Raw genomic sequence first — 21,314 nt, forward strand, 5'->3', positions numbered from 1 at the left:
AGGGCGCTGCACACTGGGCGGGCTCAGTGAGGGCGCTGCAGCGGTATCCTGTTGCACCCCTGTCTTCCCACCCCAGATCTGGGAAGTGAGGTGTTACACGTTTGCATCAAGGACTGGAGTTAGCAGGTGGTGAATCGAACCTTCAGGATTCAAGAGCAGTACTCTGCTGTCCTTGCTCTCCAGAGCAGGGAGAATCAAGAGCTCTCGCCTCCTGCCTCTCAGACTAAATATTTAGCTTCTGGCATCTGGAGGGTAGGTTTTTCTTGGATTTGGATGCTGCTCACCCTGATCAAACAAAGGTGCTTTGATGTGCCCATGAAGGTGAAGACGGCAATGTCACAGCAGCCTTACGCCCTCCCTCTCTCTCCTGCTATGTAGAGCTGTACAACAGGAACTGGGCAAGGGTTTTGTCTTAGAGACTCATCTACCCACCTTCATCCCACAGAGCTGCTGTTTCTTGCTAAGCTCAAGTCTCAGGCTCCATTTCTTGGTGAGACCTTGCCCACTATTCTGAAGCGTCTCCAGTTATTTGGACGTCTGGTCTGCCGTGTGGAATCCAGCTCGTGGTCACCATCAGCAGTGGCGTCATTCTGACGTGGACAGACTATGGCAGTGTGTGGGCATCTGGTTAAGTTGAGCAGAGTCCGTACTGGACTGTTGTGTACTCCAGCCATGGAATGCTGCTCCACTGCAAGGCCGGCTGAGGGGGGCCGACGTCAACAGGGGACAGTCTCAGAACACGGAGCAGGGGAAGCAGGCCACAGGAAAAAATACAGGGTCTGGGGCCGGCGCCATGGTGTAGTGGGTAAAACCACTGCCTGCAGTGCTGGCATCCCTTATGGATGCCGGTTCTAGTCCTGGCTGCTCCACTTCCGATCCAGCTCTCTGCTATGGCCTGGGAAAGCAGTAGAAGATGACCCAAGTCCTTGGGCTCCTGTACCCGCATGGGAAAACTGGAAGAAGCTCCTGGGTCCTGGCTTCGGATTGGCACAGCTCCAGCTGTTGTGGCCATCTAGGGAATAAACCAGTGGATGGAAGACCTCTCTCTGTGTCTCTGCCTCTGCCTCTCTATAACTCTGGCTTTCAAATAAATAAATCTTTAAAAAAAATACATGGTCTGAGGCCCTTTTAAATAAAGTTAAAAAATGCAAAACTAATCAATACTTTTTTTTTTTTTTTTTACAGGCAGAGTTAGACAGTGAGAGAGAGAGAGACAGAGAGAAAGGTCTTCTTCCTTCCGTTGGTTCACTCCCCAAATGGCCGCTACGGCCGGTGCACTGTGCCGATCCGAAGCCAGGAGCCAGGTGCTTCCTCCTGGTCTCTCATGCAGGTGCAGGGCCCAAGCACTTAGGCCATCCTCCACTGCACTCCCGGGCCACAGCAGAGAGCTGGCCTGGAAGAGGAGCAACCGGGACTAGAACCCGGGGTGCCGGTGCCGCAGGTGAGGATTAGCCTAGTGAGCTGTGGTGCTGGCCTAATCAATACTTTTTCAAAATGAATGCCTTGATAGCTGTTAAAACTGTAAAAAATTAATGGAAATTGGTAAACCTGAATTCAGGAGAATTTTTTTTTTAAGATTTATTTAGTCATTTGAAAGTCAGTTTCAGAGAGAGAAAGAGAGCAAGAGACAGAAGAGAGAGATCTTCCATCTGCTGGTTCACCCCCAAATGACCACAATGGCCAGGCTGAAGCTAGGAGCCAGGAGCTTTATACAGGCCTCCCATGTGGGTATGAAGGGGCCCAAGCTCTTGGGTCATCCTCTGCTGCTTTCCAGGCATTAGCAAGGAGCTGGATCGGATGTAGGGCAGCTGGAACTCTAACTGGTGCCCAAGTGGGATGCTAGCACTGCAGGCTGGGGCTTTAACCCACTCTGCCACGATGCCCAGATCAGAGTGGATATCTTTGGAGGGAAGGAGAAAGTATAAGGAGGAAAGGTTGCACAGAAGGTTCCTAAGGTTCTGGTCATGTTATTTCTTAGCTTGGGAGGTAGGTTCTAAGTGTTTATTGTTCTTATTTGTTTGCTTATTGTTCAATTAAATTTATTTTATATGTTTATTTGAAAGGCAGAGAGAGAGAGATAGAGATCTTGTATTTGCTGGTTTGTTCCCCAAATGTATGTAGCAGTCTGGTCTGGGGCAGACTGAAGTCAGGAGCCTAAAACTCCATCTCGGTCTCCCATGTGGGTGGCAGGGACCCAAGTTCCTGAGCCATCATCTGCTGCCTCCCCGAGTGTGCATTAGTAGGAAGCTGGGTTGGAAATGGAATGGTTTCCTTGGTGTAGTCCATGATAAAAAATGAAGTATCTACCAACTTGAGGAAGTTAGGTTGAGGCCAATAGATTTCAGACCTTAGCATATCTCCAAACTCAGTAATGGTCATTTAATTTTATTTTGCCTACTTTATATTTGTAACGGTGCAGCCAGCACTTTAAATGGTGCTGTTGTCGCTTAGAAATCCCAGTCCTGAGAATTTAGTTGGGAAGTTGGGAGGATGGGTTCCAGGCCAGAGCTAGTCACCTCCCTATCCTACGTCAGAGCCACGCTTGTCTCAATGGCCCCGGACACCAGGTCTAACATCGTGTGGCATTGGATTGGAGTGATGACGACGTGGCACGCCTCAGGATTCTGCCTGTTAGTGTGCCACCCATCACTGTGTCCTTGGCCAGTGACCTTCATTCCAGGGTGGAAATCGAGTGGCCTTGTATGTTATGAAGCCCAGAGGGTGCCTGCTCGTTGGCACAGAAAGCACCTCCTACAGAGTCCCCCAGTGTTTATCTCTCTGGAAAGAGGCCTGGCCGTGGGAACTTTGCCTAAGTCATTCCAGGTATAAAGATCTATCTACTATGAACCCGGTATCGTGTATACATCACACAGAGGGTGCCAGAGTGAGTTCCATCATTGTGATATGAGAGAGATTGATGAAAGAGGCAAATAAAACTAAGAGAGGAGGGATCAGTCTGTGGAGTGGGGATGATGAGGAGCGTGTGGGACAGGCACTTGCTAAGACCGCCGCCGTCTGTCATCTGATGGCTCTGTTCAGTGTTGCAGGGGCTTCCTGGTTCCAGGAGCTAAGCAGGCCCAGCAGGGTGTATGGGTGTGGGGGAAGAACCCAGTAGAAGGGGCCCTGCTGGTTTTGCAGCTTTCTTTGGAATTGCTCTGTTTCCAAGTGGTTGTGACAGTCTAGACTGAGGAGTGCAAAGCCGGGTGCCTGAGTTCCTTTGTTGTGCTTTGCTGATTCTTAGTCCCCTGTGATTGGTTTCCTCTCCACAGCTGTTGGGTGAAACTGGGGAGTTCAGGTGAAACCAAGTCCACAGGACAGTCTGTGCGCGATGCTGCTCCCCACGCGCGGCCTCTGACCTGACTGCTGCCTCCTCAGCCTGGTGTCCCTGTAACTGTACTGTAGTGGCACCCCAAAATGGAAGAATGCATTTTTTAAAAATTTTTTGACAGGCAGAGTGGACAGTGAGAGAGAGAGAAAGGTCTTCCTTTGCCGTTGGTTCACCCTTCAATGGCCGCTGCGGCCAGTGCGCTGCGGCCGGTGCACCGCGCTAATCTGGAGCCAGGAGCCAGGTGCTTATCCTGGTCTCCCATGGGGTGCAGGGCCCAAGCACTTGGGCCATCCTCCACTGCACTCCCTGGCCACAGCAGAGGGCTGGCCTGGAAGAGGGGCAACCGGGACAGAATCCGGCGCCCTGACCGGGACTAGAACCCGGTGTGCCGGTGCCGCAAGGTGGAGGATTAGCCTAGTGAGCTGCGGCGCCGGCAGAAGAATACATTTCATTTGCTTTTAGGTTGTAAGTTTTTTATCAGTAGGTCCGAAAACCCTAAGGAGTCTTGTTCTGGAGGCTGTATGCAGCAGCTGAAGCCACTTGTTGTCCTTGTTTCTGTGCACACGTGTTTCAGTTATCTTGTGCAGGAGTGCATGTGAGCATGCAGAATGCGTGTGTGTGTGGGGGGGCGATGGGGTGCTGTGCCAGTGTGGGTCGGAATCTGCTGCTAACCCTCCTCCTCCACCACTGATTCTTTCACAGGACCAAGTTTCAGAACCTCTTGTGCTAGTTTTCCTTCTCCCTCCTTTGCCCTTCTTTTTTGTGCTGCTTTGATGAAAACATATCAGATGTATTGGCTCCCCTGCCTTTGGCATTAATGACCTCTGAAGATTTAGAAGCGCTATATTCTCGGAGACTTATAAAGCCCCAAGGTCTCTGGTGAGCTCTAAATAGCTCATCAGCCTCTGTCGGCAGACAGCCTGTCCCAGAAAGGAAAGAAAAATAAACCCAGCCGGGTGTGAGCCTGCTGGGAACACTTCAGGAAGTCCTGGGAGGGCCGGGGGAGAACTGGGAGGCAAGGCTGACGGGGAACGAGGGACGGATGGGCGCTGAGCCCTCGGGCGTGGGGCCCTCCTCCCAGTCAGTGCTGGCCCTTTCTGCTGTCCTCCCGTCCTCCCGTGGAGATGACAGAACACTACTTGATTTGGGGATGTCACCCTGTGGGCATGCAGCTGGGTTTAGCACCTTTCCATTTCCACTCAGGCTTCCCCCTCGATGGCTTTGGCTTAAAACCTGGCTATGGCCGCGCTGCTGTTGCTGGGGAAGAGAAAGGAAAGAGTGTCATAGGATGGAGACCACAGATGAAGGCCTGTCTAGGCTCTCAAAGCCAGAGAGAGGAATCACACACTGACTTATTAATTATGCATCAATTAAAATGGCACGTGACATGCACGGCGTGATGCATTTGTCTGTTCAGATCTGTTTATGGCCTAGGTGTCTGTGTGGCATTTCTTTTATGAGCCTAGAGAGATACGGCATGGGCTGGCAAGCTGGTTGGGACCTGGGAAGAAGGCACACAGTTGAAGGCAGTGTTCAGTCCTTGCTGTGAGCTGGGTTTAGGTGATGAGAATATGATAAGTCGTGGTCCCTGACGCCAAAAACTGTCTGTAGTGGGAGTCGGGTATGTAGGGGACAAGTCCAGTCTAGTGTGGTGTGGCGGATCTCATCATGGTGCTGTGTACACAGGCGAGAAGAATGTTGTGGGAAATCACTCACATGCACCTGAGGTTTGGGGGCTGCTTCACATGGATGAGCTCTATTTTGGAGGAATCTGCCAAGCAATGAAGTGAGGGCCAGGGTCACCACCGCGGGCAGAGGCTGCGGCATTGGCATATGTAAGGGGGAATGAGAGGACCTGATGTATTCAAGGAAAAGAAGTCATTTGTCAGTGTGGATACCGAGGTATTAGGGGTGATAGTTATTGCAAACTGTGGTTGCAAGCCAAATCCAGCCCTCCATGTGTTCTCTTCCTTGCTTTCCCTCCCTCCCTCCCTCTCTTCCTTCTCAAGGGCAATTTTAGATTTGTAAGGAAATAGAGAGGAAGGACAGAGATTCCCAATATGCCTCTCCCTGGAGGTATACACAGCTTCTGCTGTCGTCATGTTGAACCAGTGTGCTGCACGCACTATAATTGAGGAAACTACCTTGACACAGCATTATCGCCCGAGTTCATAGTCTACATTGGTGTTACGTATCCTGTAGTTTGAAAGAATGTCTGGTAACGTGGATCCACCATCGTGTATTCTAGAGAGTTTTCACTGCCCTGACAGGCTTCTCTGTTCTTGTTCATCCCTTCCTCGCTCAGCCCCAGCAACCACTGATCTTATTGGCTCTATAGTTTTGCCTTTTCTGAAAGTCATATAGTTGGGATTATACGGTGTGTGGCATTTGAGATTAGCTTTTCTCACTTGGTAACGTGCATGTAAGGTGCTATGTCTTTTTGTGGCTTAACAGCACATTCCTTTTTTAGTGCTAAGTATTTTTTAGCAATTTATTTATTTACCCTTTTAAGATATCCTGGTTGCTTCCAAAATCTGGAAACTATGAATAAAGCTTCTACAAACATCTGTGTGTAGATTTCTGTGTGGACATTTGGGTAGATATAAAGGAAAGTGATTGCTGGATTATGTGGTTAGTGTATGCTTGCTTTTGTTCGATTCCTCCCGATTGTGTTCCAAAATGGCTGTACCATTCTGTGTTCTTACTAGCAGGGGATGATAATTCCTATTGCTCTCCACCCTCACCAGCATTCAGTGTTGTCAAGTGTTCTGACCATTTGCATCTCCCTAGTGACATACAAAGCGTTCTTTTCCTGCACATGCTTTGGAAGAGGTGGGTGGCAAGGAAAGAGAATTGCTTAAGCCATGGTGTTGGTGGCTGTGATTTGGTTGCTGAGGTTAGATTTTTTTCCTTTAGGATTCTGTTAGCACTGGAAGGCTCCTTTTGAGTGTGCTCGGGTCTGGGGAGGTGTGATTTGGGATCGGTTTACTGGCTGTCTTTATGATGGCTTACTCTCTAGCCTGAGTAGAATGACTCCTTTCAAATACTGAATAGTTCTGCACGTAGGCTTTCATTTTGTATTAGGTAAAAATAGTCACAGAACTGAAATCTAGAATTTTTATTGCTTTGTGATCCACATGTACTAGGTCTCATGAAATTATTATGTAAACTTGGTAAAAATGTGGTGAGGGTGATGTTCTTAATGTTCTTTGGGCTTCCTCTTCTCATTTCCCATTTGTGCATTATTCGCTGGTTGTTTATTAGTCATTGGCTTGTTAGTTTGCTTTATCAGAATGCTTTTGTCATTCTGTCCAAGTTACAGTCCCAGAACCCCCTGATTTTGTGCAGATATAACATCGTGAACTCATCCTTTCTAGAAACATTCTGTACCTTGACTTAAAATCAGATGGACTGCTGGGGTGTTCCTCTTTTGTATGCTTTTATTGATCTCTGTTATTTAAAAAGTTAAGTCTGATTCGTGCAAAAATATGTGTATCTGTATTCCCTAAGAGCAGACTGCGATTGTTAGGGCGGTGAAGGAAGGCGTCAGTGAGAGGGGGGCCTTTAGGCAGAGATTTGAAGAAGATTTTGTAACTCCCCCCCCCCCATCCATTCAGTTTCATCTGTTTTGCTCCTTACATTTTAGGTGCTGTTTCTTGTAACAGTATTTAGCTGGATTTAAAAAAAAACAATACGGTAACTTCTGTCTTTAAACTTCTCACAGTTAGTCCATTTATACTTACGATTCTTGGTATCCCTGGAGTTGTTACTATCCTCTTGTGTTAATTTCTGTCTTTCCTGACTTTTTAAAAATGTTCGTGGCTGGTTGTTGCCCACCTTGGACTGACTTTAAGCTTGAAGCCTGTGTTTAGCCTGTCTTTGGAAGCCTCTTGATGAGCTGAAGCTCTCTGTGCCTCTCAGATGATTTGATAGTGGACTGTGAAATTCTGCACCTTGCAGTGTGAAGAGTCAGGTCTTGCTGGCTCCTTAGTGGAGGATTTTCTGTTTGCTTTCCCTGAAGCTTGTAGCTGCTCTGTGCATTGTATCTGATTGGTGTGCTTACAAATGCCTTTGAAGGTGCACCTTTTTAATGACAAAATGACACATTTTTTTGTAATGAAAGTAGTGAAGGGGCTGGCACTGTGGCATAGCGGGTAAAGCCACTGCCTGCAGTGCTGGCATCCCATATGAGCACCAGTTCAGTCCGGGCTGCTCCGCTTCCAATCCAGCTCTCTGCTAGGGCCTGGGAAAGCAGTAGAGGATGGCCCAAGTTCTTGGGCCCCTGCACTGGCACGGGAGACCCAGAAGAAGCTCCTGGCTTCGGATCAGCACAGCTCCAGCCATTGTGGACACTTGAGGGGTGAACCAATGGATGGAAGACCTCTCTTTTGTGCTCCCTGCCTCTGTCTCTGTAACTCAAATAAATAAATAAATCTTAAAAAAAAAAAAAGTAGTGAAAATCCATAGGAGATGGTGCAAATGTTTACTGTCTTGTTGAGTAAAAGGGGAGATTAGGACCCGATTGGTTTAGTTCTTAAAATTTTACCATAAAGGTTTTACCCTTAAAATTGGTTAAGTTTTATTTTATATCTAAGCCTACTTTTTTGGGGGTACGTTTAGAAAAGAATGATGACTTGAAGGCTCTGGAGGAGTTACTTCTCCCTCCTCGATGTAGTTTGTTGTTTTGCAGGGGACAGGGGTCTGTAGGGAGGGTGGTGCTGAAGCTCTCGGCCCTCGATGTAGTTTGTTGTTTTGCAGGGGCCAGGGGTCTGTAGGGAGGGTGGTGCTGAAGCTCTCGGCCGATCACCACGGCAAGGCCCATGTGTGTCTCATTCATCTCCGTGTCCCTAGCAGGACCTAAAATAGTGCCGTGCCGCACGTAGCAGCCGCTCAGTAAATATTTGTTGAGCTGAAAGAGTCTTGTGTTCCTGCTGCTCACTTGCCAGAACTGTGGGGTGGGTCTGGCGCCTTGACTCCTGAGATGGGATAGTTTCAGGGGCACAGGGCATAGGGGAGACTTTTGATCAGAACTGCCTTGTGCTTCGCAAGGCTTTGCCAAACCGCCAGTGTGGGGCAGGCTCCCGGTGCCTGCTCAGTCTGTCGTTCCCGCTTGTTTTCTCTTCGTGATTGATATCTCCGTAGTGAATGCTTTCTTCACAGATCCTTGCAACTTGTAAGGATAACCATGGAAGCAGAGACGAGTTGACAAATAAATAAGTCTTGTTTGAGAAAACATGGAAAGCTCCATGAAATAAAGAATGTCACTTGCCCGCTGAGAACGGTCACATCTCACGCAGTCTGTCGCTGTTCCTGTTCCCAAGCAGCTGTTGAATCTCAGAAGTGTCTCATAAAGGACACTGGAATCACCGTGGTGCTGTCCCCTTCAGATGGGCGCTGGATTCCGCAGAGCAGTGTCATAACTACACCTAGAGCGAGGTAGAGAGAGAGAGAGAGGGAGATGGCGAGAGTTGGGCTGAGGCTGTTGTCTGGCCATGTATCTGTGAGTTAATATCTCTGTGCACCTTGTCACTGAGGTGGATTGAAAGTATGTATTTGTTTTAAAGTCCAGTGTAACAAATCACCACAAACTTAGGGTTTCAAATAACGCTGTTTATCAGTTCACAGTTCTGAAGTCCTCAGGGTGGCTTGGTTCTCCCTTTGGGGTCTCACAAAGCCAAGATCAAGGCATCGGCAGGGCTGCATTCCTCTCCTGACTCTGGGGAAGAACCGCCTCAAGGCTCACTCAGGTCTTCAGCGGATTCGGTTACGTCCGCCTGGAGACTGAGGAGCCAAGGGCCTTGCTGGCGGTCAGCGGTCAGCCAGGCCTCTCTCGACAGTCCCGCTTAGGTGACTCCCTCCATTTTCAAGTCAGGAAGGGGGACTCAAAATCCACCTTGTGCTTCACTCTCCCATTCTGTCTCCTGCCCCCTGCTGGAGTAAGTGCTCTGCTTTGAGGTGGAGTTAAAGGAGGCCTGCTGAGATGCTTGGTCCTAAGGTCAGCTGTGCTGTTTGACCTGACACAGCCAAGGGTGGGACTCTCATCGTATTCACAGGCTATAGGCATTTGGTTGGGGGTTATTTAAAAAGTCTGCCTACAGTCAAATGTGTTTCTCTCAATTCCCTTGTTTAATCACTTGCCTGGTCTTTACCAGTTGGAGTGTGCTTAAAAATTACAGCTAGAACAGACAAAACAAACATACCAAATAAAATGTTAGTTTGGAAGCAGTCTTGCAATTTTAGCCTATGTATGTGTCACAGTAAGAGTCGGATAACATGATTTCTAGACTGTGACACGCTAGACTGATGCTACCTGCTGCCTAGGTGTAGCCTGTCTGGTAGACAGTAGCCCTGTTGCCTCCCGTATTCCTGGCAGACTGTGGATGGCGTCCCTAGGCATAGATTCCCACTCTTTAATGGAGTGAGGGAGGTGATAAGTGACTGGGATTGGAAAGAACATACAAAGTATCAGCGATTACAGGTCCCACTTGGTTCTTTCATTCATTCAGCAGCCACTTGTGTGCCCACTGTGGGGGTGGGCACAGTCTAGCGCTGGGTATACAGAAACACAGAAAACATGCCCCCAAAGAAACTGATGAAGACAAACATTACACAAATAGGCATGGGGCTGGTGTTGGGGAACAGTGAATTGGACTGCTGCCTGCAGTGCTGGCATCCCTTATGGGAGCCTGTTTGAGTCCTGGCTGTTCCACTTCCAACCCAGCTCCCTGCTAATGCACCTGGGAAAGCAGAGGAAGACTGTGGGGAGCAACTCGGACTAGACTAAGTTACTGGAATTAAGACTTATTCTATGCATCTGCTCTCCCACAATATGGCGCTGGGAGAGGAGTAAACAGCTTCTACGCAGCTGCCTCCAGTTTGACCAATGAACTGCAAGAGCTGCTCCTGATTGGAGGAGAGCAGCGTGCTCGGCGTGTGGGTAGCAGAGTTGGGATTGGTGGAAGAGGACTATAAAGGAGGAGAGAGACGGCATGCACCGGGAACATCTAAGGGGAACATCCGAATAACATCTGAGCAGCCCCCGAGAGAGCCGGCCGGCGGTGTGCCGCTCCCCCGCGGAAGTGGGGAAAGTGGCAGGGGGGCCCGCCCCTCCACGGAGGTGGAGGGACGGTGGCCAACCCGGGAAGAACCAGCAGCAAACCCGGGGAGGGCCGAGCAGACAAAAGAACAGCGCAGGGTCTAGTGTCGTTCCTCCGTGAAGAGGGGGAGCGACAGAAGACAACCCAAACCCTGGGCCCCTGCCACCCATGTGGGAGATCTGTAAGAAGTCCTGGCGTCTGGCTTTGGCCTGGCCCAGCCCCGGTCATCGCACCCATTTGGGAAGTGAACCAGCAGATGGAAGAACTCTGTGTCTTTCCTTCTTTCTCTGTAACTCTGCCTTTCAAATAAATAAATACATCTTTGGAAATAAGAATAAAAAATTGGCATACAGCAAATACGTAATTACAAACAGAAGTGCTGTGCGGGAAATGATGAGGACGAAGTGAGAGGCAAAGGGACTTGCAGACCAGGAGCTGACCTCGGAGCCTGCTAGGTGAAGAGTATGCCTGCCCGTGTGATCTGTCATGTCAAGATGTAGTGGGGATTGAGAGCCCTGGCTGGGCTCAGACAACCCCCAGCTAGACTTTGTCCAGGTTCATGTCCCACATGTAGGAGTACAACCAGGAGATGCAGATCTAGATGACAGAAAAGCAGGATTTATTGAAAGGCAAAGGCGGGGCTGGTGCTGTGGTGTAGCGGGTAAAGCCGCCTGCAGTGCTGGCATCCAGTAAGGGCGCCAGTTCGTATCCCGGCTCCTCCACTTCTGATCCAGCTCTCTGCTATGGCCTGGAAAAGCCATAAAAGATGGCCCAAGTCCTTGGGCCTCTGCACCTGTGTGGGAGACCCAGAAGAAGCTCCTGGCCCCTGGCTTCGGATCGGCACAGCTCTGGCCGTTGTGGCCAATTGGGCAGTGAACCAGTGGATGGAAGACCTCTCTCTCTGTCTCTACCTCTCCTTCTCTCTGTTTGTAACTCTGACTTTCAAATAAATAAATAAATCTTTGAAAATAAAAAAGGCAAAGGTATAGTAGTATAGGCAACCTCATGAGAGAGAATTGGGGGCTGGTGTTGTGGTATAGCAGGTTAAGCCTCCACCTATGATGCTGGCATCCCATAGTGCCAGTTTGAGTCTTGGCTGCCCTACTCCCCATCCAGCTCCCTCCTAATGCACCTGGGAAAGCAGAAGGCGCCCACATGCTCTGGCCGCTGCACCCATGTGGGAGACCTGGATGGAATTCCAGGCTCCTGGTATTGACTTGGCCGAGTCCTGGCCATTGAAGTGGTTTGGAGAGTGAACCAATGTATGGAAGATCTCTGTCTCTCTCCCCCTTCTCTAATTCTGCATTTCAAATAAATAAAATCTTTAGAAAAAGAAAAAAGGAGTTGCCTCCACGGTGATAGGATTTGGGTACTGAATGTGGTGTAGGTGTTGGCAGTCCTCAGCTCCTTGTCCTTCACTGGCTGCCTGCCTGACCCACGTCAAGTTCGCTCAGAACTAGCACTATAACATACTGCAGAGCCCAGTCCTTTCACCGTGCTAGGCAGTCTTTCAGGTGAGGAGCTGTAGCATGGTGAAGCTGCGGGTGGGCCAGGTGCATACAAGATGCTAATGCAGGAATAAAAAGATCCAGACACCCGTGGGGTGCATCTGGACAAGTGGGTGCTTCCATGCAGGTTTCTCTTGTACGTTAATGGAGGTTGACGGCCTTGTAGTTCAGGTTCAGATGATTCCAGGTCATAGGGTAAACCGTGTGCTGTTGTCTGTCCTGGGAACCTCAAGCCAGACACTGTTGCACTAAGCAGGTGAACACTTACCCTCTGAACCTTAGCTCTCTTTCAAGTTTGAGAGAGTGTTGGAGCGTTCGTTTCGGTTAAGATGAGCATACAACCTGGAATTAGATTAGATAAATCGCAATTTATTGCACACACTCTCAAGATGGATGATTTCATCTAATAAAGCTGCCACTGTTGAGAGGATTGCTCAGTTCTCCAGGGTGAGCAAAAGTAAACCATTTGTCTTCTTGTAATTTGTGATGAACTTGGCAGCAGTTTTATTTTTACCTTCCCTGTCATTTGTGAAGCTGGCAGCCTAGAGATAGGGTGTGGTGTGCAGCCGTAAATTACCCTGGGAATGACTAGAATGGTTCCATTTTAACTCGAATTGTGCCTTTTCCCAGCTCACTTCTCCTTTTTGCCCCTTCTCTGTCTTGTTTGTCCAATCCAGGTTTGAGTGGACAGGAAGAAATGGGAAGGGTATGGGGGAGTAGGTTTGCTTATTGATGCGTCCTTGAGTGGTGGAGTGGTGGATACCCTTGCCTTTCCCATCATGCGTTCCCAGTTTTGTTTTTTTTCCATGCTTCTATTTTAAGTGCCTGTTTCTTGCTGGTTCTGTACTGCTGGAAGCTGGCCCAGCCCTGCTTGGTTTCTTTTTTCCATGCTGCTATTAAAAGACAATGACCAGTTGAGAGTACTCCTGAGAGGGACAGTGTGAAGGACAGGAGCCGTCTTGGTTCTGGTAATTCTGGTAACTTCCCTGGGTTGGAAGTCAGGCAGTTGTGGCTTCTGTGTTGTTCAAGATAAAGGAAAATCAGCATCAGTTGTTATATCCTTGTGTATCCAGAAACTTGCCTTTTGCATATCAGTGGGCCAGAGGTCAACGACCCTCCCCTTCATAGCCTGGGCCTCTTTCACCAGGACAGAGGAATATGCAGGACACCTGCATTCATTTGACATTTGGGTGGGATGTATCCCTAGGCTTTAAGGAACTCCCGCATTCATTAATATAAAAACATCTGCAAGATTCTGAATTCAGCCTCAATCACAAGCCCATCCAGGCTCTTTTGTTTTCTTTCTTAGAATGTCCTCACACCATAGGTTACCTGCCTTCTAAAACTTGTTCACTTTATTTTTTTCATTTGGTGAGATGTTTTTGTAGTGGCTGAAACATGAGAATTTTTTTTTTTTTACATCATTAAGTAGTTGATTGAAGTATAATTTGCAAACAGAAATATTCGCTCTCTGTAGTATATAGTTCAACAGAAGCATCCAGTCAAGGTAACCAAGATGTGAACAGTAATCAAGATGTGAACAGTTTCATTACTGAGGGGTGAGTGTTTGGCTCGGCAGCTAAGGTGCCACTTAGGACACCTGCATCCCGCATTGGCATGCCTGGGATTAAGTCCTGGCTCCACTTGATTCCAGCTTCTTGGTAATGCACACCCTGCAGGACAGCTCAAGTTTCTGTGTCCCTACCACCCACATGGGAAACTTGCGTGGAGTTCTGCGTTCTGGGCTGTGGCTGACTGTGGGAATTCGGGGAGTGAACCAGTGGATAAGGGCTTTCTTTTCTCGCTCCCTCCTCTCTCCCTTTCTAAAAAAATTGAAAATAAATAAAAAGAAAGTTTCATCATCCCAGAAAGTTCCCTTGTACCGCTTTGCTGTTAACCTCTCCGTTTTTCCCCACTGATCTCTTTTCTTCCCTTAATGTTTTCTCTCTTCCTCAGTGAAAAGGAAATGATGCGCTCTGTAGCCTGTTGGGTCTCTTTTGCTTAACGCATTGCATTTGTGGTTTATCTGTGTGGTTGCACGTGTCAGTAGTTTGTTCCTTTTTTCCCCCGAGTAGTATTCCACTGTATGCATGTGCCCCTTTTTTTTGTCATTTCATTCACAAATTGAAGGATGCTGAGTTGTTAGTTTGGGCAACTATGAAAATAGTCACTATGGATATTTGTAGATAGATTTTTGTGTAAACATTTGTTTTAATTTCTCATGGGTAAATACCTGGGTGTAAGAATGTTGGTTTGTGTGCTAAACCATCTTTAACTTTGAAAGAGGCTGCCAAGCTGCCTTCCAGAGTGAACCATGCTGCATTCCCTCTAGCACTGGATGAGAGAGTTTCAGTTACTTTGCATCCTCACCAGCACTCATTAATTTTTTTTTAAATTCCATCTATTCTAATAGATGTGTAATGGTATACCATCGAAGTTTTGCTTTGCATTTCCCTAAGAACTACAGATTCTGAGTATCTTTCTTGTGCTTATTTGGCATCTGTAGATTCTTTGGTGAAGTGCCTGTTCTGGTCTTTTTTTTGAAATTATTTGAGAGGGAGAGAGAAAATGAGACTTCTCTTCTGCTGGTTCATTCCTCAAAAGCCTAGAAACTGGGAACTCAATGCAGGGCTCCCACGTGGGTGGCAGGGAACCAGTTACTGGAGCTTCCCAGAGTGCATAGTAGCAGGAAGCTGGAATTGGGAGTGGAGCCAAGACTTGAACCCAGGTGCTCTGATATGGGATGTGGGTATCCCAAGCAGTCATAACTGTTGTGTCAATTCCCTGTCTCTATTCAAAACTTCTGATGATTTAAAAAATATTAGATTGTTTTCTACTGCGAAGTTTTGAGAGTTCTTTATATATTCTAGATGTAGGTCTTTTGTTTCAGTGTTTTGTTGTTGTTGTTGGTTTGTTGTTTTTTTTTTTTTTTTTTTGACAGGCAGAGATATAGACAATGAGAGAGAGAGACAGAGAGAAAGGTCTTCCTTCTGCTGGTTCACCCCTTAAATGGTCACTACGGCCGGCATTGCGCCGATCTGAAGCCAGGAGCCAGGTGCTTCCTCCTGGTCTCTCATGCGGGTGCAGGGCCCAAGCACTTGGGCCATCCTCCACTGACCTCCCGGACCACAGCAGAGAACTGGACTGGAAGAGGAAAAACCGGGACTAGAACCTGGTGTCCATATGGGATGCTGGCACCGCAGGCGGAGGATTAACCAAGAGAGCCACGGCACCAGCCCTTGTTCCAGTTTTTACATGAGCTTTTTTATTTTTTTGGTATATATGAAACTTTATCATGTGTTTTAATATAGCTAGCCACCACTATAATCAGAATACAGAACTGCTTCATTAGTAGATGTAGGTCTTTGATCAGATATGTATTTGCAGTCTGTGGAATATCCTTTCATTTTCTTGACAATATCTTTTGAAGAGTAAGCATTTTAATTTTGATGGAGCCTTAGTATGCTTTGGGGGCGGGGTGGGGGGAGTTGTGGCGGGCATTATAGCTGAGCAGGGCAAGCTGCTGCTTGGGATATCCGCATCTCACATTGGGGTGCCTGTGCTTCAGTCCCACCTCTGCTTCCGTCCAGCTTCCTGCTCGTGTGCACCGTGAGAGGCAGAAGATGTTGGCCCAGGTACTTGGATCTCTGAGACCCACATGGGAGACGCAGATGGAGTTCCTGGCTCCTGGCTTTGGCCTGGTCCAGACCTGGCTATTGTGGGCATTTTGGGAGGAAACAGTGGGTAGAAGATCTTTTCTTTCTCTTTCTCTGTCATTCTGCATTTAAAATAAATAATCTTTTTTAAAAATTCTTTTCTGATAGTATTTTATAAATATTTTTGCTTGTCTACAAATTTCTTACTCGTTTTCCCCTTCCCTCAGCCCGTCGCAACCATCATTCTTTCTGACTCTGAGTTTGACTGCTCTAGAGGTGATGTAAGTGGGATCCCGCGGTGTCCGTCCTGTTGTGATTGGCGTATTTCACTCAGCGTGATGTCCTCTCGGTTAATTCACGTTGGAGCCTGTGTCAGAATTTCCTTCCTTTTCAATGCTGAGCAATACTCCGTTGTGTGGGTGTGCTGTGTCTTCTTTATCCATTCATCTGTTGATGATTTGCTTCTACATCTTTGCTATTACGAACAGTGCTGCTATCAGCAAGGCCATGCAGATGTCTCTGAGAGATCCTGCTTCCAGTTCTTTTGGGGGTTGCTGGATCCTGTGGTAATGCTGTGTTTAGTGTTTTGAGGAGCTGTCATTCTGGTTTCCGTGGTGGCTGTACCGGTTTTACATTCCCACCCATTGTGCACCAGGGCTCCAGTTTCCCCACTTGCTCAGCAGCCCTTGTTCTTTTCTGCTCCTTTGATAGGGCCCTCCTAACGGGTGTGAGGTCATACCTCACTGGGGTTTTGATTTGCATTCTCTAATGATTAGCAGAGTGTAGCGTGGTGTCATGTGCTTGTTCTCCATTTGTAGGCTATCTTAGGAGAAATGGCTGTTCAAGTCCTTTGCTCATTTTAAAATCAGGTCTTTTAGGTTTCTATTGTTGAGTTGTAGGAATTAACTGCTTTAAAAAATCATTTTCAACATAAATTGTATGATTGACTTGCAAATCTTAAATTTTGAGCCACTGCCAAATTTTGAATTCCAGGTTTTCATTTAGCAAATAATTTTGTTTTCTGGCATGAGAGCCATTGCCATTTTGGACTCCTCATTTTTTATTTATCTATTTTTTTCCCTTACCAATGCTAGAATTGGCTTCATTTTCTTAAAAGAAGAAAAGATAGGGGCCAGCCCTGTGGCATAGTAGGCTAAGTCTCCACCTACAGTGCCAGCATCCCATATAGGCTCTAGTTCCAGTCCCGAATGCTCCTTCCTATCCAGCTCTCTGTTATGGCCTGGAAAAGCAGGAGAAGATGGCCCAAGTGCTTGGGCCCCTGTACCTGTGTGGGAGACTGGGAGGAAGCTCCTGGCTCCTGGCTTCGGATTGGCCCAGCTTTAGCTGTTGTGGCCCTTGGCCCTGTGAACCCGCAGATGGAAGACCTTTCTCTTTGTCTCTCCCTCTCTCTGTCTGTTACTCTACCTTTCAAATAAGATCTTTTTTAAAAAGTAAAAAATATAAAATTTACATCACAGTCATTTTTTTAAAAAAAGATTTATTTATTTATTTGAAAGGTAGAGTAACAGAGAGAGGGACAGGGAGAGACAAAGATAAGAGCGTCTTCCATCTGCTGGTTTATTCCCTAAATGGGTGAAACAGTCAGAGCTGAGCCATGCAAAAGCCAGGAGCCAGGAACTCCATCTGTGTCTTCTGCCGCGGCAGAAGTCCTTGGGCCATCCTCACTGGTTTCCCAGGTGCGTTAGCAGGAAGCTGGATCAGAAGCAGAGCAGCTGGGTCTCCGATACAGGGTGCCGGTATCTCAAGCAGCAGCTTAGCCTGCTGTGCCACCGTGCTGGCACCTGTCTTAGTCATTTGTAAGTGTACAGTTCAGCTGCATTAAAAGTATATTTGCAATGTTGTGAAACAGAGCTGCTGCTGTTGCTTCTTTTTTTTTTTTTAAGAGAAACCTGATTTTGTTTTGTGTGATTGCCGTACACGCGCTGTTTATCACAGGGTCAGGGAGGTGAAAATGTCCAGGAGTCAGCTGGGCTCACCCACCAGCCCAGGGGCTCCCGCACATCAACACTGTCTGCGGTGGTGCACATGCCTCTCTGAGCATTGCCATTAATGTGCAGACTGTGAGGGCAGGGACTCTGTTTGGGCCTCACAACGAGGAAACAGCAGCCTTCATGATGTCCCAAGGTGTGGCTCTGATCGTCAGGTGGCAGCTGAGGACAGAGGTCAAAGCTGAGATGCCTGGGGACAGCCCAGAGCCCTCTCCTGGGCTGCTCGTCTGCATCAGAACCGCTTTGAGGAGCATGGCGAGAGAATCCTGCAGCGCTGGCATCACTGGCCTTCCTCGGGGGCCTTCGAGCCTGAGGCCACACCAGCATTCTGGGAAGGACACACTATAAGGAGAGCTGAGTTTCGGTAACGAGGCCACGTGAACCACGTGTAGAGTTTGGCCTGACTGGCAAGGCTGGGCAGCTCTTTTCTAACTGCCCCCGGGGGCTGCATAACTCCCCTTGCCCCCCGGCATGGTGAGGGGGATCAAGCCAAGGCTGAAGTCACCGGCGGAGCCGAAGCCAGTGTGGAGGAGGCCAGCTCATCTGGCCCCATCACCCCTCGTCTGTGCTGGTGCTGTTCTGGCCCTTGGCGTGTGGTTTCGGCACGTGGGCCAGCTTTTCATCATGGCACAGTCTCGTCTTTTAAAGGCTGAGTGAGTTCTCCAAGAGGAAACTGAGTAGATTTTCATCGACTGTTGAGGCCCTCTCTTCTGAGTGTCTTATTTTAAGGATAATATGAGAGCAAAGAACTGGAAACTCCAGATGTGTAGGGCAGGGGGAGAGTGTGGGGAGAGGGCAGGGGTGTGTGGGGGTGGGTGGTGGGCCGCGCTGGCCACGGGCAGCCAGGCAGCAATTCACGCAAAGTGGTCCCAGCTGCCTCTGGTTTGCTGGCTAATCCCGGCCCTGCTCCAGCCTGTCATTCAGGCTAAGCTGCTGTCATTAGTGGTTAAACATTGCTGAAAGTGTTCCCTCTCTACCCTGACCACATGCCCTTTTGGAGAAGGGAGGGAGGAGCCAGGGGAGGAAGGGGACCCACCCAGTTGTCTGCCAGGGGCACCAGGAGCCCTTGGGAGGTAGGGCCCTCTGGACAGGGCCGCTGGAAGTAATCGTGGCTTGTCCGAGCCACGCCGCTGTTGGCGTTGAAGCTGTGTTTTCAGTGCAGTGTGCAGCCCTCTCTTGGGGGGCTGTGAGTCCCGGACTGGAGAGGCTTTTTGTCCTAATAAGGGGCTTCTTGGCTGAAGTAAACCTTCTGTGAACCAACCTTATCTCTCGCAAGCGCACGTTCGCCAGCTGCGGAAGACCGCCATGCCGTTTGGAACTGGTCTGTGCCCATTCTGCTTTTGGTGAGGAGGTGTGGTAAAATGCTTAACACCAAGCCTTCTTCCCGCGAAGTGGGGACTTCGAAATGTTTTCTTTGACCTAGGTGTGGTTGACAGCTCTTGATTTATGAAATTAGCTCAGGGAAAAATAGGATGGAAAAAGAGACTCCGAATTGAGTCTTTCTTTCCAGAGCTCAGTTGTAGCCGCTCCGGTTTTAGCTGCCACGCAGCCTGCAGACAGGGAGGCCTGGAGTTTCTGAGGGCCCACCTCCTCCCCGCCCCGCCCCGCCCCACCCCACCCCACTCCACTCCACGCCCCCAAGACAAACTTAAACATAATTGCCAAAAGCTCGAAGGTTGTGTTAGCCCTTACTCAGAAATGTCCAGGTGTTTGGCTTAGCAGTTAAGAAGCCTCGAATCAGGCTACCTGGGTTGGGTTCTAGGCTCTGGCCCCTGACTCTGGCTCCCTGCAGATGCAGACCATGAGGGGCATCCGTGATGGTCCAAATAGCTGGGCTCATCCCACCCACGTGGGAGACCTGGATTGAGTTCCTGGCCACAGCTTGAGTTTGGCCTAGTGCCAGTCATTGTGGCTTTTGAAAGTGAACCAGTGGATGGGAGCTTGCTCTGTTTCTGTCTTTCCCTGTCAACTTAATAAAGTTTTTAAAACAGAAAGTACACAAGCTCCATGAAGGAAACTAGAAAAATCCAAGAGTGCAAGAGGCAAAAACTAAAGCATCTGTATTCCCAACATCCAAAGATAATCATTGTTAACGTTTCGGTTTATGTCTACTCTGTCAGAAAAATCTGTTTCTTGTGCTAGTGAGAGTAGTCAGTAGGGGATGGTTGTACCCTCTCCTCATTCTTGGCTGCACACAGTCTCTAATATGAAGAACTAGGAAATTTCACAGTTTTCTCCTCTTCTTGGGGACCTAAGAAAAACTTAAAATAATTTTTTTTTTTTTTTAAATTTTGTGTGCTGGGCTGGTGGTGTGGTGCAGCAGGTGAAGCCTGCAGTGCTGGCATCCTATATGGGCACCAGGTGGGGCCCAGCTGTTCCATTTCTGGTCCAGCTCTCTGCTGGTGCACCCAGAGAACAGCAGGAGGTGGCGCAGAGTACTTGGACCCACTACCACCCCCGTGAGAGACCTGGATGGAGTTCTGGCCTCCTGGCATCAGCCTGGTCTAGCCCTGGCCATTGCAGCTGTTTTGGGGGTGGACCGGTACATGGAAACTCTCTTTCTCTCACTCTCTCTTTCTAACTCTTTATTTCAAATAAGTAAAAAGAAAAGTTTGTGTGCTTTTTTTCCCCTTACTCAGTAGTATATGGGATATTTGGGGAATGGTGGTTCTGTAGCTCCTTCCAGTGGGGGAACTGTCTGACAGGTTTCAGACTCACCATTGGCCAAGTAGCTGGTCAGAGAACAGCCTAAGAGAACCCAGCTGATGTCCAAGGTTCCCACCCCCATCATGCAGCCCGAGAGCATGGACTCTTAAAATTCAAGTGCCAGCATTTGCATCTTGGTTCTGTTGGTTACTTTCTATAGAACTTCTTGGTATCTGTTTTCTTGCCTGTAATTGGGGACAATGATAGCATAACTTTAGGGTTACTGTGTTAAATGAGATGCTATATACACGGTGGCTGGAAAATGATGCTATAGCTCAATAAATATGATAGTAATTATTATTACTTTAAAAAAATGTAGGGGTTGGCTTGTGGCACAGGAGTTAAGCTGTTGCCTGTGATGCAAGTGTCCCTTATAGGTCTCCACCTCCCTGCTAATGTGCCTGGGAAGGCAGTAGAAGATGCCCGAAGTGTTGGGCCCATGCTGCCCACGTGGGAGACTCAGATGCAGTTCCAGGCTCCTGGCTTCGGCCTGGCCCAGCCCTGGTGGTTGTGGCCATTGGGGAGTGAACCCGTAGATGGAAAATCTCTCTCTCTGTCTCTATGTTTTTCTCTCTATCTTTGCAACTTTGCCTTTCGAATAAATAAATAAATAAGTCTTTAAAAAATATATTTGAGAGACAGAAAGAGAATTGCTATTGCTGGTTCACTCCCCCAGATGCCTACAACCGGAATGGCTGGGCCTGTCTGAAGCTGGGAGCCCAGAACTCATCAGGATTTCCCGTGTACGTGACAGGACCCTAACTAACCCCTTGCACAATCACTGCTGCCACCCAGGGTCGGCCTTAGCAGGAACCTAGACTCAGCCTCTGGAGCCAGAGATGACACAGGCCCTCCCATGTGGGATGCAGACATCGTAACTGCTGGGCCTGCTGCCTGCCTGCCCCTGTTACTACCTTCATTGTTCATGTTGTTCTCTGGGCCTCTGCTCCTCTGCCCTGAGAGGCATGGGCGTGGCCCTTCCCCGACTGGACGGTGCTTAAGCCATCTCA

The 21,314-nt window shown here is 48.5% G+C and overlaps 1 protein-coding gene across 1 annotated transcript in view; it reads left to right on the plus strand.

Annotated features, from left to right (window-relative positions):
* The window catches only part of WWP2 (WW domain containing E3 ubiquitin protein ligase 2), a 157,728-nt gene that overhangs the window by 73,298 nt on the left and 63,116 nt on the right, over positions 1 to 21,314 (plus strand). The window lies entirely within an intron of this gene.

This window comes from Oryctolagus cuniculus, chromosome 18 (genome assembly GCF_964237555.1).
Source record: "Oryctolagus cuniculus chromosome 18, mOryCun1.1, whole genome shotgun sequence".
NCBI classification, from domain to species: Eukaryota; Metazoa; Chordata; class Mammalia; order Lagomorpha; family Leporidae; genus Oryctolagus; species Oryctolagus cuniculus.